Source organism: Phyllostomus hastatus, unplaced genomic scaffold, assembly GCF_019186645.2.
Source record: "Phyllostomus hastatus isolate PE091 unplaced genomic scaffold, TTU_PhHast_1.1 phas_scaffold_193, whole genome shotgun sequence".
Classification (NCBI taxonomy): Eukaryota; Metazoa; Chordata; class Mammalia; order Chiroptera; family Phyllostomidae; genus Phyllostomus; species Phyllostomus hastatus.
In genome coordinates this window covers 1,220,740-1,238,908 of record NW_025334015.1, presented here as the reverse complement: position 1 = coordinate 1,238,908, position 18,169 = coordinate 1,220,740, and the positions used below count along the sequence as shown (strand labels likewise).

Genomic DNA, 18,169 nt, shown 5'->3' with positions numbered 1-18,169 from the left:
ATTTACACCATATTTCATTGATTCTAAGACATTCCCTTGCATTTTTGCATTTCTGAAATTGGATAACAGCTTAGAATCAAACGTATGTCTTAGTTGGTTTGGTAGTGTTTTTATCTTAGCTGTATAAAATATAATGAGGCATGCAGATGGTGATTTGGAGTCTGCAAAATCCAATAATTTGAACTTGCTTTCCCTTTTTTTATGAGAATATTTTATTCCTGTGACTTCAAATCATTATTCTTGTGGCATAACTCTTCAACTGACTTTGAATTTTCTATAAACAAATAACAGTTTTTGTCAAATGCCTTGATAAAAAAATATATAGCATTTTTAAGATCTACCCATCTGTCTGGTACACTGCCCCCCTTGTTTAAAAAGAAAAAGCAGTTCATTAACTAGACCAGTAACTTTTTAAAAATCTTCACCTGAGAATATGTTTATTGATTTTAGGGAGAGAGGAATCGGTGGGGGGGGGGATCTATTGATCTATTGGTTGCCTGCTGTCCCAACTGGGACCAAACCTACAACCTAGGTATGTGCCCTTACTGGGGATCAAACCCACAACCTTTTGGTCTACTGGATGATGTTCCAACCAACTGATCCACCCAGCCAGAGCTTAAGTCAGCAACTTTTTATTGAGCACCTTCTATGTGCCAGCTATGGTTCTATATAAGGATGTATATTTATAATAAACAATACCAGTAATGTCTTTGTTAAACTGTTTTTCTAGGGCACTGTTTTCCAACAGGAATATAATGGAGCCACATTCACAATTTCACTTTCTGAGTAGCCACAATAAAAAAAAGTAGAAGAAAAACATGATATTAATTTGATAATATGTTGTATTTAACTCAATGTACACAGAATATTTTATGAGACATTTGACATCCTTTTTTCATACCAAGTCTTCAAAACCCAGTGTGCATTTTAACCTACAGCCTATCTCAGTTAGCCACATTTCAAGTGCTCAATAGCCACATGTGGCTAGTGGCTGCTCTGTTGGACAGCACATATCTAGCTAGGGAGTGAACAAACAAATCTGATCGTGTTGGATAGAGCTGTGGTGTATCATGAGAACAAAATGAGATAATTGGATTGAGAGTAATTACATGGAGGCTATTTTAATAAAGTCTCTTTTAAAAGATGAGCAGGAGGCTGCCTTGCTAAAATAAGATGGAAGAGATCTCCAAGTTGCAGAACAATGACAGCAAAGTCCCTGTGGTAGGAATGAGATTGGAGCATTCCAGGTACAGAATGAAGGTCAGTGTGGCTGGGGCAGAGTGAGTCTGCATTTGTGTGTGCAGCAGGTGGAGGTGGCAGGGGGAGGGGCCTGATGGCAGGGGACCGGGAAGGAGATGTCAGCAGGCATGGATGGGGTCAGGAAGGGTGTTGTGGGCATTGTAAAGACTTTGGAAATGATGTTAGTGTTGGATGCCTTGTTTTTATGTGAAATCAGACTTGTTTCTGGTGAATACTACATTTATTTTTTAAGTATTCACATACATTTGTTTAATAATCCACTCTGGGATTTTGCTGAGGATTGGTGCCTAGATTTCCATGTACAGCTTTCAGATGCCATCCCTTTTCCCTTGTTGGAAGTTGGGATGTTGTCCTTTGGTGTGTTTCCTACCCTCCACGATTTTCAATGATTGCTTGGAGTAATGCTGAGTCCACACCTGCTAGTTCCTCTAATACTCAAGAATGTAATCTAAATAGGCCTGGTGACATAAGCATATTTTCATTGAGTAAATTCTTTTTTTACTTGACTGTCATACATCTTCACTTTGTTTTCTCTTTTTGTACCATTCTCTTTAATTTGAAGATGCCACTGCTGGAGAAGGCAGAGAAATATTATATCAACTGAACTAATTCTGCTTTCTACTTGTTGTTAAAACTGAATCATTTTCCCTGCCGGTTTTTTTAATTCAACATACCAGTCTTGGTTGGAATGTTTTTTTACAGAGTTCCAGCTCATGTAATGTATTTATCTGTAAACATTGCTGTCTACATGACCTCTTTTGCTTTGTGTTTACATCAATCACCTTCCTCTCAGATCTCCAAAAATCAGGGCATTATTGACTCTTTGGTTTTCCTTATGTGCATCATTTGGCCATTCCTTATGTTAGTCAGGGCTCTCCACTGAAAGTTACAGAAATTCAGCTCCACTGATTTAATAAGCCCCAAGAAAAGAGACTGGTTCACATGATTGCAAAGTTTAGGGATATCAAGCACAGTAGGATCTGAAGTCTCAAAAATGTTAACAGGACTCTGTCTCTGTATTCTTGATTTGTTTTTCTTATTTGTTTTCAGAAGGCTCTATAGTTTGGCCACCCCTTCCCCCCCAAAGTCTCTTTTCTGATAGCTTCAGCAAAAAAAAAAATCAGTCCTTAGTGTGATATCTGGTGTTCCCATTGGCCAAATTTGGGATACGTGCTCAACTCAAGTTATTTGGGCCTGTGCTTCCTCAAGGGAAGATTAAGAGGACTTCTGTCACAAGAAGAAGAGAGAATGGATAATAGCCCATGAGTGCAAAATAGCCCATGATTCCCATAGTCTCACAACTTACTGTTCCTCCCTATGCAGTGTGGCTTGTATTTGTTCTCTCCTCTCATTTCCTCCAGCTTTATTTCAGCTGAGTAACATTAAATGTTTGCCTGGATTATGGAATAAGGCACTTAACTACATAGTCTACCAGCTTCTGTTTTCTTCTGTACATCCATATATGAAGTTCCATGGGGGCACGATTTGCATGAAAGTCTACGTGAACCCTGTATGGCACCGTGCACCTGAGTCTCTCCCATATGATACCCTGAGACTGATCTTGTAAAGGGTAGTTCTGAATGTGCCAGAACCTGCAGGAGATGCCAGACCAGAGGAAAGTCAGGAAGATCATCATTTAGAGTGGAAGGAAGGTAGCATATTTAAAAGGTCGGGACTAGAATTTTACAGAACAATGAGAAAGAATAACTACCTTGGCCTTGACTGGTGTGGCTCATTTGGTTGAGCATCATCCCACAGGGCAAAATGTTGCCAGTTTGATTCCTAGTCAGGGCATGTGCCTGGGTTGCGGGTTTGGTTCCCAAGGTGTGTACAAAAGGCAAGCGAGAGTATGAAAGACAGCCAATTGATGTTTTTCTCTCACATTGACATTTTTCTCTCTCTCTTTCTCCTTCCTTTCCCCTCTCTCTAAAATTAAATAAATAAAATATTCAAAAAGAAAAGTACTGTATTTTGCTGTGTATAATGTGCTCTCGTGTATAATAGATACCCATGTTTTTGGCCCAAACATTCAGGAAAAAATATTTTGCTTTAATTTTGTAATTCAATTATTTATTTATTTATATTTAGAAACAAAGCCAAGTGTTGTATTCCAGAGAATTATTTTGCATACAGATGCCATTATTGCTTTCTAGAGTTACACTTTTCACACATAAGCATAAATAAAAGAATTAAAAACATCTATATAGATATAGAATTAGTACTCCCCATTATAATGCACATCCTTATTTTTCCCTCAAAAGTTTGGGCAAAAAAGTGTTGCTCTATACATGGCAAAATATGGTAACTACCTTGTGTTGGACTAAGGGTGTAAGAAGCACAGTGCAATACAAGAATGTTCACTAACCCCCCCCCCAAACTTGCAATATGGTAAAGGGAGAGAACCCTATAAATATCTACACTATATACTACTATGTAGGAGGGACCATATAAAGGGTCCTGTCCATATTTAACAGGTAACTGTGGCTGTAATGAGGAAGCACAACATCATGATAGAAGTGGCATTTTATCTGGGCCTTGAATGACAGGTAGGGTTTAATTGGCTCAGAGGAAATGGGGATGGGGCATGCCTGGCAAAGTGAGTGGCTCAGGCAGACATATTCCTGGCAAGCTGAACAGGAGGCCGAAGAATGCTGAGTTAAATAGATTGGCTTTGTCTGTAGTAGCTGGGGACAGACTTTGAGACTAAGCTTAGGCTTGGTTGTTGTGGGTGTTGAATAGCACTGGATTTGGGGTACGATGAAGATGTGTCAGGGGCTAAAAAAAGAAGTGCAACCCCAAGGCCGAGCAGACATTTGCCTGGGGGTCTGTGTAGCCACTTGTCCTTTAAGTGCTTTTAAGAGAAGGAGGAGAGTGGGGAACCCACTTCCTAACTATGGTGTACCTCAGCTGGTATTCTCCTGCTGTCTGTGCGAGTGATTAGGATCTGTGCCCCAGAGCAGACTTCAGCAAATGGGCCCCAGAACCAGCTGAGCTCTATCCTGCTGCCATACTGGCCTTTAGCCAGGCCCTGCTGGGCTTTGCTGACTTCACTGAGGGAGCCCCAGGGGCTCTGCAGGGTCTTCCAGTAGGCAGGGGAGAAAGTGGCAGGACAGAGGGTGTGTCCCATTTACATGCTCAGTGTGTGGTGTAATTCCTCAGCTGACCTTTTAGGCCTGCTGACCTTTCAGGCATGAAAGGTCAGCTGGGGAATCTCATTTGTGGAGCAGAGAATGGAGTGCAAGTTCCTAGCTATTTCTTTCTAAGTTCTTTCTCTCGCTCTCCCACCCTGGGACTGGAGCTGAGTCATGCCTCCTTGTCCAGTGGCTGCCTGTCTCTCAGGAGGGGTGGGTTTCTTAGCTGTGTTTCTCACAACTTCTGCAAGACCCTCCATGCTGCTACCAGAGGCTGGCCTCAGTGGGACATGTGTGTGTCAGGACTCTGCCTCAAGGTGTCCCAGGACACATACACCTGCTTGATCTTGGCCAAAAGGCTAAAAAGTGACAGGACCACACTTTAGCAAGGCAGTGCCTGCTGTCTATCCCCTTAGAGCTTCCCAGAGTGGAAAAGCAAGCCATGGCTGGGTTGGAGCACACCTGTGAGACCTGGGCTGTGTGGCCAATTTTCCCATTCCCTATGGTTCCAGGCCATTAGGATGAGGCCGAAGATGCCTCTGTTCTGATCCAGATTAGTTCAGAAAGTGCTGGGTAGTGAGCAGATTGCATTTCAGGTTGCATTTCAATAAGAGCTTGCTCCTTCCTTTTTTCCTTATGTTCTTCTATTGATGGTAGTAGGACTGGCAGGAGACCTCACTCAACCAAAATACAGGTGCCTTTGCCCCAGCTCATTAGAAGAACAGATAGTGATCTGTTGGTTGGAAATATTTCTGGACTTTGGTTGCTATACACTAGAGAAACCGCTCCCCACCCCGAGCTACAGGAAGAAAGAGCCCATCCCTGACCCTCCATAAGAAGGAAGTACTGTACACACTAAGGGTTAAGAGAGCATCTGTTAGAGTCATACCGACCCAGATGAAAATCCCAGCTCACACACTTGCCCACAGACCAGGCAAATCATGCTTAGAGCATCTGTTCCCACAACTGTTATGACACTGGAAGTGCTCACCTCTCAGGACCAGGAGAAGGTCTAAGCCAGATAAGGCATGCAAAGCATTTAACATGGTGCTCAGTGCTTACTTAGTGCACACTCAGTAAGTGGTAACTACAGTTATTAAAGCAGTGGTTTTTCCTTTATTGTTTGGCACTGATTAACCCAAAAGAGAGACAGGCTTATGTACTTAACTGCCATTGCTCCCAAAAACAGTCCAGGCAACTGTTACAAAATAGCATTTGCGGAGAACTTACTTTAACATGATGTTAATTTTAAGATGCAGCTGGGCTAACTGTAGGCTCCAGTGCCTTCCCATTTACATCTGGCATACAGCCCTGGAGAGAGAGGCATCTCTGTGACTTCCAGATTAACCTCAGGAGGGTGTTTGTAGCTCAGTGATCCAAGGGCTGTTAGTTTTACATGCATACCACATAAACACACTTATATACGTGGTCTCAGTATTTCTGCTGATATTCAACTGTGAAATTACTGCTTTGACTGGAGAGGCCCTGCGGACATGAGTTCTCATTGTCTTTAGGAATAATACCACCACATAGCCGTAAATCTAGGACAGCTGCCATATGGACTCTCTGTGGTTCAGCTGTGGTTCATCTATTAGGTTGGAGAAGTCCTAAGTCAGAAACCATGACTTTGCTGTTCAGACGGGATAAATGCGCCCAGGACAACTCCACTGCATGAATGCCTGAATAGAACTGGGCTTGGAAAGAATGGGTGGAAAGAACAGGTGGAAAGAACCGGGTGCTATGGTGAACCACAAGCTTGAGAGCAGCCACCCTGGCAGCGAAGTTCTGGAGACTGACACTGAGAACAGGAGGCATGTGGGCGTCTGTCCCTTAGGCTCAGCCTGGTTAACCCCCCAAAGGAGAAACATTGTAAGGAATACATATTATAAATCAGGGGATCAATACATCTTACAAAATTTAAAGGAAGATTTTATTTAAGGCAGTCCTGGGGTTTATCTTTACAATAACCTTTGCAGTGAGTGCCAGAATGTTACATTAGAAAATAATTACATATACTTGACATACAATATTATATTAGTTTCAGGGTTAAAATGTAGTGATTCAACATTTATATACCTTACGGTGTGATCACGACACTGAGTATAGTAACCATCTGTCACCATGCAAAGTTATGACAGTATTATTGACTACCTTCCCCTTCACCTTTCTTTCACCTGTCTTCTCATCCCCTCCAGGCTGACAACCATCAGTCTGATCTGTTTTTATGAGACTGTTTTCATTTTCTTTTGTTTGTTCATTTGCTGTTTTTTTCTATTTCACATATAAGTGAAATTCTATTGTATTTGTTTTTCCCTGATTTATTTCACATAGCCGAATACCCTGTGGGCCCATCCATTTTGTCACAAATGGCAAGACTGCAGTCTTCAATTGCTAAGTAACATTCCATCATGTGTATGCATCACATCTTCTTCATCTGCTCATCTGTTAATGGGCACCAAGGCTGCTTCTATATCTGGTTATTGCAAATAATGCTTTAATAAACACAGGGATGCATATATCTTTTTGAATTTGAGTGTTTGTTTTCTTTGTGTAAATACTGAGAAGTGTAATTGCTGGGCTTTATACTGGCTCTGTTTTCAGTTTTTGAGGAATTTCCATGCTGTGCTCCACAGTGGTTGCACCAGAGTGCACCCCCACCAACAGTGCACAAGACTTACCCTTTCTCCACATTCCTTTCTCTACAAGCCAGTGCTTCTTCTTTGTTGATTTTTTTACTACAGCCATCTGACACATGTGAAGGGATATCTCACTGTAGTTCTGATTTGCATTTTCCTGATGATTAGAATCTTGAACACTTTCCTATGCCTGTTGACAACTTGGATATTTTCTTTGGGGAAATGTATATTCATGTCCTCTGCTCATATTTTGATTGGATTATTTGTTTATTTATTTTGTTTGCTTTTGAGTTGTATGAGTTCCTTATATATTTTGAATATTAGCTCCTAATTAAATATGTCATTTGCAAATATATTCTTCTTTTTGTCTTTTTGTTTTGTTGATGATTTCCTTCACTATGAGAAGCTTTTTAGTTTAATGTAGTCTCATTTGTTTATTTTTGCTTTTGTTTTCCTTGTTTAAGGGGACATATCCAAAAAGATATTTCTCAGACAGATGTCAAATAGTTTACTACCTATATATTCTTGTAGGAGTTTTATGGTTTCAGGTCTTAGATTTAAGTCTTTAATTCATTTTGGGTTTAGTTTTGTATGTGGTGTAAGAAAGTGGTCAAGTTGTATACTTTTGTATCTGTCCAGTTTTCCCAAATTCACTCATTGAAGAGACTGTCATTTCTCCATTACATATTCTTGCCTCTTTTGTCATAGAGTAATTGACCATATAAGCTAAAGCTTATTTCTGGGATCTCTATTCCGTTTCATTGATCTATGTCTGTTTTGTGCCAGTAGCATACTCTTTTTGATTATTATAGCTTTGTAGTAAAGTTTAAAGTCAAGGAGTGTGATACCTCAATATGTGGCTCTTCTTTCTGAAGATTGTTCTGGCTATTAGTGGTCTTTTGTGGTACAATATGAATTTTAGGGCTGCTTTTTGTGGTTCATAGAAGAATGTCATTTATATTTTGATAGGAATTGCACTGAATGTATAGATTACTTTGGGTAGTATGGATTTTACCAGTATTAATTCTTCCAGTCCTTCCATGAACATGGTATATCCTTCCATTTATTTGTTCCCTGTTCAATTTTTTTCTTTAGTGTCTTATAGTTTTCTGAGTACAGGTCTTTCAAAACCTAGTTGATTAAATTTATCCTTAGAGTTTTATCCTTTTTTGATGCAATTGTAATTGAAATTGTTTTCTTAATTTTTCCTCTGATTATTCATTGTTAGTATATAGAAACATAACAAATTGCCCTTAATTTTGTAGCCTACTACTGTACTGAATTTATTTATTAATCATAATAATGTCTTGTTGGAGTCTTTGAGGTTCTCTCTATATAGTAACATGTCATCTACAAATATTGACAGTTTTACTTCTTATTTTTCAATTTGGATATATTTTATTTATTTTTCTTACCTGGCTACTGCTGTGGCTAGGACTTCCAATACTATATTGAATAATGTTTGTGAGAGTGGGCATCCTTTTTTGTTGCTGAACTTAGAGGAAGACTATCAGCTTTTCAACACTGAGTTGAATGATGCTGACTGTGGGTTTGTCATGTATAGCCTTTATTATGTTGAGGTAAGTTTCCCTATCTCCATTTTGTTGAGAGTCTCTTTTTTAAGAATTTATTTATTTATTTTTAGAAAGGGGGGAAGGGTAGGAGAAAGAAGATAGGGAGAGAAACATCAATATGTGGTTACCTCTCATGCAACCCCTACTAGGGACCTGGCCTACAACCCAGGCATGTGCCGTAGAATGGGAATCAAATCAGCAACACTTTGATTCACAGGCCAGTACTCATTTCACAGAGCTACACCAGCCAGGGCTGTTGAGAGTCTTTATTATAAATGAATGTTGAATTTTGCCAAGTGCTTTTTCTTCATCTATTGAGATGATCATATGATATTTAGTGTTAGTCTTGCTGATGCTAATTTGTATCATGCTAATTGATTTGCTGATATTGAACAATCCTTGAATTTCTGGAATAAGTCCCACTTGATCATAGTATGTGTAGTTTTTTTAAATGTATTGTTGAATTTGGTTTGTTAGTATTTTATTGAAAAATTTTGCATCTATGTTCATCAGGGATATTGGTTAATAATTTTTTGTAGTGTCTTTGTCTGGTTTTGACATCTGGATAATGCTAGCCTTGTAGATGGGTTTGGAAGCCTTCCTTTCTCTTCAAATTATTGGAATAGTGTGAGAAGAATAGGCAGTAATTTTTCTTTAAATATTTAGTTAAATTCACCTATGAAACCATCTGGTCATGTACTTTTGTTTGTTGGCAATTTTTCTTTTGAAGTAATGGAAAGGGTGGGATTTAATCTTTATTTATAGGACATTGCAAGATATGAAATTTCACATAGAAATAAGAAACCCACTGACAAGAGTACCTTCATATAGTATATACAGTTTGGAACTGTTCAAGTATAGTTTTATTGTAAAAAGTGCTACAATAACAAACCACATTTAAAAAGAGTTCTTATTAGAGAAACAGTAAGCAAACATATCAAACATAGTACACAACAAATAATTTATGCCTCACCTGTACAATTAAAAAGTTAAAGATCCCAGGGGTGCCATCCTGGACTCAGATCTTACAGCCTTCAAAGGTAATTTCTGGCACAACAGCTTGAATTTCCCCTTTATCTACAGAGAAATACTTCTTAATTAAGTTTAATGAAGTTTTATATGCAGGTTCATTTTCATGGTTTTGTGAAGCTTCAGTTTTGCCCAAACCTCCACATTCTTCAGTCATTATACCAAGTTCCTTGATTTCACCTAATTTCTCAGTAGCCAGAAAGATATTTGAAATGGCACCCAGAATTACCATAATAATTTTGGTATCTTTCACAGTTAAGAGGTTTATCAGTGGTTGTGTTACACCACAGTGAATGAGGTGTATGTTCTCTTTGACTGTTCCACCACCTGTATAGTTGGTTACAGCCCATATGACCTCCTTTTGTGTCTTAAAGTCTGCCTTAGAGAAAACACCAACGAGAAATGGGACTAATCCACGACACACACCTTGCTATATCTGCTTCTGGTGGCCAGCTGTGATGTTTGACATTATAGCTTCCTTGTGAATATTAGTTTTGGAGTTAACAGGCTGGGAAAGATAGCAGGTGCTCATGCATCTATTACAACCTGAGTCTGTTCATTGGTCCCAGTGACAACTTTTCCCATGGCTCTTAGTGCAGGAGTCACAGTCGGCATTCAGTAGCTCCCAGGAGCTTCACAAGTTGGGACACAACTCCTATTCCACAACCATTTAAATCTGTTCATTTGGGTCATTGGTAAGGTAGGAGATGGCCCAGCAGCTACCTGCTAATACTTCTGGATCATTATGATACAGGAGACAAACTAAATTAGGAAGAATCTGCACAACAGCATCTAACAGGGAGTACAAGATTGTTGTTCCAACAAAAGTTTGAAAGTGTCCATGTACTATTACAGAACTACATGCTAAAGACAATACGTCAGGGGCCACAAGCCAAGCCAACAGTGGCCATCTACACCATACTCAACCAAGTCTTGGAAAACTGAACTGTCACCTGCAACATTTCCTGGAACCCATACTGCTTATTCACGGATGTGAGCATGGGAGATGCCAGAGGAGAAAAGAGTGCTGGGATAGCACCTCCATCTACTATAACCTCAGTTCATTCTAATGTTCCAGAAGCAGTGTGAATGAGGGCCAAACAGATTCAAACTGAATGGTACTACAACCTGTTCTGCCTCGAGGGGACACAAATTTTGGAATCAAACCAGCACAGATTATATTGTTTATGAGTGGCTGTTTCTCACCAGAAGGCAGTTTCCTAGCATTTTGAGTAGTTTGGAGATGGCTTTCCATACTGTTACTTTTTTATGCCTTTGACAACGTCCTCAGCAGACCAATTTACAGTCTGTTGGTTGTTGTTGTTGTTGTTGTTGGTGGTGGTGGTGGTGGTGGTGGTGGTGTGTGGTGGTGTGTGTGTGTGTGTGTGTGTGTGTGTGTGTGTTGGCAGTTAGAGAAGTAGCATCATCTGGAAAGAAGCTGACATTTCTCCTTTTTGGCACCTGGTCATCCTTTTTAGCTTTCCTCAGCTCCAAATTAACTTCTATTTGGTGATGCCTCATTTCTGTACGGTCTCTCCCCTTGTTCCTGACTCTATTAAGGCAGACAGCTGGTGAGTTAGCATTTTTGCTGGTGGACATAGTTGTGAGACAAAAGGAGGAAACTACATAGCCAGCTCCTGCTTTCACAGGAGATGCTGTGTGGCATGTAGGCTGCATGAACCTTGGCTGCTCTGAAAATGTCTGCTATGGACCAGTGGGAAGACAGTTTTTGGGGGAGTTTTTTTTTAAATTACTGCTTCAATTTTGTTGCTAGTAAGGAGACTTTTTGGATTTTCTGTTTTTTTCCTAATTCAATCTTCAAAGGTTCCATTTCTAGAAATTTATTTATTTATTCTAGTTTGTCCAATTTATTGGAATGTAATTTTCATAGCATTTTTAAATCATCCTTTGTATTTCCATGGTGACAGTTTTAATCTCCCATTTTATTTCTGATTTTATATCTTTGGGATCTTTTTTATTTTTATTTTTAAAAAAACATATGTTTATGATTTTAGAGAGAGAAGAAGGGAGAGAGAGAGAAACATCAATTGGCTGCCTCCCATACACACACCCCAACTGGATATCAAACCCAAAACTTTTTGATGTATGGAACCATGCTCTAACCAATTGAGCCACACAAGCTAGGGCTCTTAGTTTTCTTGATGAGCTCTGCTAAAGGGTTGTAAATTTTATTCTTCCTTTCAAAGAACCAGCTCTTAGTTTCATTGATCTTCTCTGTTGTTGTTTTTTTTTTAGTTTCTACTTCATTTATTTCTACTCTGAACTTTCCTCCTAGAACTGCTTTTGCCACATCAAAAATGTTTGCTGCTTAACAAATTATGGAAAGTTGTGTTTTCACTTTTATTTCAAGGTATTTTGGATTTCTTGTTTGATTTCCTCTATAATCCATTGGTTGATTAGTCTCTAACATGTTTGTGTTTTTTCCTGTTTTCTTCTTGTAATTGATTTCTAGTTTCATACAATTGTGGTCAGAAAAAAATTCTTTTTTTTTAATGCTTGTATTTTTTTTATTTATTTATTTATTTATTTATTTATTTATTTTGTTGTTCAAATGCAGTTTTCTGCCTTCCCCCCATCCCTTCCCACCACCCCAACACTCCCCACCTCCCTCCTTTATTTCCAATCCCCTTGTTATTATCCATGTGTCCTTTATAATTGTTCCAGCAAACCCTTCACCCTTTTCCCCTGTAATTAAATCCCATCTCACCTCTGGTCACTGTCAGCCTGTTCTCAATTTCAATGTCTTTGGTTATATTTTGCTTGCTTATTCATTTTGTTTATTAGGTTCCTGTTAAAGGTGAGCCCATATGGTATTTGTCCCTCACTGCCTGGCTTATTTCACTTAGCAAAATGCTCTCCAGTTCCATCCATGCTGTTGAAAAGGGAAGGAGCCCTTTTAGTATTGTGTAGTATTCCATTGTGTAAATGTACCATATGTTTTTGATCCATCTATTTCCTCATGGGCACTTAGGTTGCTTCTAGCACTTGGCTATTGTAAATTGTGCTGCTATGAACATTGGGGTGCATAGGTTCTTTTGGATTAGTGTCTCAGGGCTCTTAGGGTATAATCCCAGTAGCAGAATTGCTGGGTCAAAAGGCAGTTCCATTTTTAGTTTTTTGAGGAAATTCCATATTGTTTTCCATAGTGGTTGCACCAGTCTGCAATCCCACCAACAGTGCACTACAGTTCCCTTTTCTCCACAACATCTCCAACACTTGTTTGTTGATTTGTTTATGATGGCCATTCTGACTGATATGAAGTGGTATCTCCCTGTGGTTTTAATTTTCATCTCTCTGATGGCTAGTGATGCTGAGCATCTTTTCATATGTCTCTGGGCCCTCTGTATGTCCTCCTTGGAGAAGTGTCTGTTAAAGTCTTTTGTCCATTTTTTAAATTGGGTGTTTTGTCTTCCTGGAGTGGAGTTGTGTGAGTTCTCTATATATTTTGGAGATCAAACCCTTTTCTGAGGGGTCATTGGCAAATATGTTTTCCCATGTAGGTGGTTTTCTTTTCATTTTAATGCTGTTTTCTTTAGCCATGCAGAAGCCTTTTAATTTGATGAGATCCCATTTGTTTATTCTTTCCTTTATGTCCCTTGCTTTAGGGGACATATCTGTGAAGATATTGCTGTGTGGAATGTCTGAGATTTTCCTGCCAATGTTTTCCTCTAGGACATTTATGGTGTCATGACTTATATTTAAATCTTCTATCCACCGTGAATTTATTTTTGTATATGGTTTAAGTTGGTGATTGAGTTTCATTTTTTTTTGCATGTATCTGTCCAGATCTCCCAACACAATTTGTTGAAGAGGCTATTTTTACTCCATTTCATGCTTTTCCCTCCTTTTTCAAATACTAATTCACCATAGAGACTTGGGTTTTATTTCTGTTCTCTCTGTTCTGTTCCACTGGGCAATGTGGCTCTTTTCATGCCAGCACCAGGCTGTTTTGATTACATAGGCCATCTAATACAGTTTGATATCAGGTATTGTGATACTTCTTGCTTTGTTCTTCTCTCTCAAAATTGCTGCAGCTATTTGGGGTCATTTATGGTTCCATATAAATTTCTGAAATGCTTCTTCTATATCTGTGAAATATGTCATGGGTACTTTAATAAGTATTGCATTGAATCTATAAATCACTTTGGGTAGTATGGCCATTTTGATGATGTTAATTCTTCGAATCCATGAGCATGGTACATGCTTCCATTTGTTTGTTTTCCTTAATTTCTTTCTTCAGTGTTGTGTAGTTTTCTGCATACAGGTCTTTTACCTCCTTGGTTAGGTTTATTCCCAGGTACTTTATTTTTCTTGTTGCTGTATCAAATGGGATTTTTTTCCTGGTTTCTGTTTCTGATGTTTCATTGTTGGTGTATAAAAATGCCTTTGATTTCTGAGTATTGACTTTGTATCTGGCTGTTTTGCCAAATTCATTTATTAGGTCCAGTAGTTTTTTGGTGAAGTCTATAGGATTTTCTGTGAACACTATCATGTCATCTGCAAACAATGACAGTTTTGCTTTCTCTTTTCCAGTTTGGATGCATTTTATTTCTTTTTCTTGTCGGATTTCTGTGACTAGGACTTCCAATACTATGTTGAATAGGAGTGGTGAAAGCAGAAATCTTGGTGTTGTTCCTGATCTTAGTGGGAAAGAAAGCTATAAGTTTTTGTCCATTGAGTATGATGTTGGCTGTAGGTCTCTCATATATGGCCTTTATTATATTGAGGAATGCTCCCTCTATTACCACTTTGCTGAGAGTTTTCATTATAAATGGGTGCTGTACCTTATCAAATGCTTTTTCCACATCTATTGATATGATCATGTGATTTTTGTCTTTGCTTTTGTTTATGAGATGTATTACATTTACTGATTTGTGAATATTGAACCATCCTTGCATCCCTGGGATGAATCCAACTTGGTCATAGTGTATGATCTTTTTAACGTATTGCTGGATGTGGTTTGCCAATATTTTGTTGAGGATTTTAGCATCTACATTCATCAGTGATATTGGCCTGAAGTTTTCTTTCTTTGTTATTTCTTCATCTGGTTTGGGGGTTAGGATGATGTTGGCTTCATAAAACAGTTTGGGAGTCTGCCATCTCCTTGAATTTTTTGAAATACTCTGTGGAGGATGGGGGTTAGTTCTCCCTTAGATGCTTTGTAAAATTCTCCTATGAAACCATCTTGTCCAGGGATATTTTGTGTCAGAAGCTTTTTGATTACTGTTTCAATTTCATTTGCTGTTATTGGTCTGTTCAGGCTTTCTGCTTCTTCTTCACTGAGTTTTGGAAGATTATATTTTTCTAGAAATTTGTCCATTTTGCCCCGGTTTTCAAATTTCTTGACATATAGTTCTTTGTAGTAATTTCTTACAATCCTTTGTATTTCTGTGGTATCAGTTGTAATCTCTCTTCTCTCATTTATGATTGTGTTTATTGGGGTCTTCTCTCTTTTTTTCTTGATGAGTCTGCTTAAAGGCTTGTCGATTTTGTTTATCTTTTCAATGAACCAGCTCCTGGATTCATTCATCCCTAGAATTTTGCTTTTAGTCTCTATGTCATTTAATTCTGCTTTGATCTTGGTTATTTCCTTTCTTCTACTTGCTCTGGGCTGTCTTTGTTGTTGTTCCTTGAGCTCTTGTAGACGTAGGGTTAGGCTGTTTATTTGAAATTGTTCTATCTTTTTTTGGTAGGCTTGTATTGCTCTGAACTTCTCTCTCAGGACTGCCTTCACTGTGTCCATAAGTATTGGATTCTTTTGAGTTCATTTTCATTTGTTTCCAGACACTTTTTGATTTATTGTCTAATTTCATTCTTGACCCATTCATTGTTTAATGCCATACTATTCAATCTCCATGAGTTTGAGTGTTTTGGGTTTTTTCCTTGAGGTTTGTTTCTACTTTCAGTTCCTTGTGGTTAGAGAAAATGCTTGATATGATTTCAATTTTCTTGAATTTGTTGAGGCTTGTTTTGTGTCCTATCATGTGGTCTGTCTTTGAAAATGTTCCATGTGCATTTGAAAAGAATGTGTACTTTGCTTCTTTAGGATGAAAGGCTCTATATATATCAGTTAAGTCTATTTGGTCCAGGGCATTGTTCAATGCCACAATATCTTTGTTAGTATTTTGTTTGGAAGATATGTCCATTTTTGACAGCAGGGTGTTAAAATCCCCTACTATAATTGTGTTGCTGTCAATGTCTTTCTTGAAATACTCTAAGATTTTCTTTATGTATTTGGGTGCTCATATGTTGGGTACACATATATTCACAACGTTTATGTCTTCTTGGTGGATTCTTCCCTTGAATATTATGAAGTGACCTTCTGGGTCTCTTTTTATGGACCTTGTTTTGAAGTCTATTTTGTCTGATATGAGTATTGCTACCCCGGCTTTTTTTTCCTGTCCATTTTCTTGGAATATTTTTTCAGCCCTTCACTTTCAATGTGTGTAGGTCTTTTGCTCTGATGTGGGTCTTCCGTAGGCAGCATATGTGTGGGTCATGTTTTCTTATCCATTCCACTATTCTGTGTCTTCTTATTGGGGCATTTAATTTATTTATGTTTATGGTTATTATTGATAAGTACTTATTCATTGCCATTAGTGTCTGTGTTCCTCTTTCTCTCTCTTTTTTCCTTCCTTTCCTTAAAGCAGTCCCTTTAGCATCTCCTGCAGAGCTGGTTTGGTGATGGTGTATTCTTTTAGACTTCTTTTGTCTGGGAAGCTCCTTATTTGGCCTTCTTTCTTGATTGAGAGCCTTGCTGGATAAAGTAGCCTTGGTTGCAGGACTCTGGTGCTCATTACTTGGAATATTTCTTGCCATTCTCTTCTGGCTTGAAGTGTTTCCATTGAGAAGTCAGCTGCTATCCTTATTGGGGATCCCTTCTATGTTACTTCCCATTTCTCCCTTGCTGCCTTTAAGATTCTCTCTTTGTCTTGAAATTTTGCCATTTTAATTATGATGTGTCTTGAGGTGGGCCTCTTTGGGTTCCTCTTGATTGGGACTCTGTGTTTCCTGGATCTGTGTGATTTTTTCTCTCATCAAATTAGGGAAGTTTTCCATCATTACTTTTTCAAATAGGTTTTCTATCCCTTGCTCTTCTTCTTCTCCTTGTGGTATCCCTATTATACAGATATTATTACATTTCATATTGTCTTGCATTTCTCTTAATCCCTCTTCATTTATTCTGAGCCTCTTCCTTTATTTGCTCTTTCTGGGTGTTTTTTTTTTGTTGTTTACTTTGTCCTCCAATTCGCTGAGCCAATCTTCTGCTTCATCGATCCTGCTTTTCATTCCTTCTACTGTGTTCTTCAGTTCAGAAACTGTATTCTTCATTTCCTCTTGGCCCCTGTTGATAGTTTCTATTTACTTTTTAATGTTGATATAGTTTGCAGTGAGTTCATTGTAGCTTCTGTGTAGTTTCTGGTAGCTCATTGTGAGCTCATTGAGTTTCCTGATAATCATTGCTTTGAACTCAATATCTGATAGTTGAGTTGCCTCTGTTTGATTTAGCATTCTTTCTGAGGCTTCCTCCTTTCCTTTCATTTGGGGATTGTTTCTTTGTCTTCCCATTGTTTGTGAGACTCTTCTTGTTAGCCTCTGTTTCTTAAATTGACCTGTTCTGTTTCCTTGGGTTTATGGTATGAACTTCTGTAGTAGAACACCTGTGAGATTCAGTGGTGCAGTCTCCTCCATCTCCTGAGCTCACTAGTCTTGTGCTGTCATTTAAGTTGGCTCTGTGTTTATCTTTGGGTTTTGACTGTTGTTGGGTCTTTCTTTGATGGGTCCTTCCCACCAGCTGCTTAACTGAGGGTCACTCTGTCCACCACCTCTTGTATTCTGTTGTTCAGGTATGGGCAGGTTGTGTGGAAGCTGGTTCTTCCATGTGTACAAGGTTTTGAGGATTCTTTCTCTTGTTCGGTTGTTTGTTCTGAGTAATTTTGCTGCTATTTAGTTGTATTTCAAGATTGGTCCTGGGTTGGGTTAGTGTGGCTTCCACTCCTTCCTTCACCTTCTTCTGTTGCTATCTGTTGGTGGTTCCTTTGTTGGTGGGTTTCCTCTTCCAGCAGGTATCCTGGTGTTCACAGCTTCCACCTGTGCTTTTTTGTGATCAGTTGGAGGGGGAAGTTGAAATGGTTTAAGACAGCAGGAGTGTACTCTATGGTATTTAAAGTACCAGCCCATAGAGGAGAGATAGGGGATCTTTTGGATATGTATAGTGTTAACCATGATATTTCACCCAACTTGCCACTTTTTAGAAAGGGTGGAAAAAAGATAAGACTCTTGTTAGTTGTGGGGAAGGATTGTGAGTTGGATCTTGAAAGCAGTGAGCTTGTGGGAGGTCAGATTATGAGGTAAAATGAGAGTAAAGGATAGAAGATAGGTGTAGTGCTTGAGAGAATAGAATGAACCACAGTAGTAATAAAATTTAGGAAACAGTGAAATTGGCTAAGATCCTGGAGGGAGGGCTGTGTAGTATTTGATAATTGTATAGAACAGCTATTATTTACAATAATAATGG

At 38.7% G+C, this 18,169-nt stretch overlaps 1 pseudogene; it reads right to left on the bottom strand.

Moving 5' to 3' along the window:
* The window catches only part of LOC123832510, a 101,830-nt pseudogene extending 90,601 nt beyond the window's left edge, over positions 1–11,229 (bottom strand).
* Positions 11,230–18,169: the final 6,940 nt, after the last annotated feature.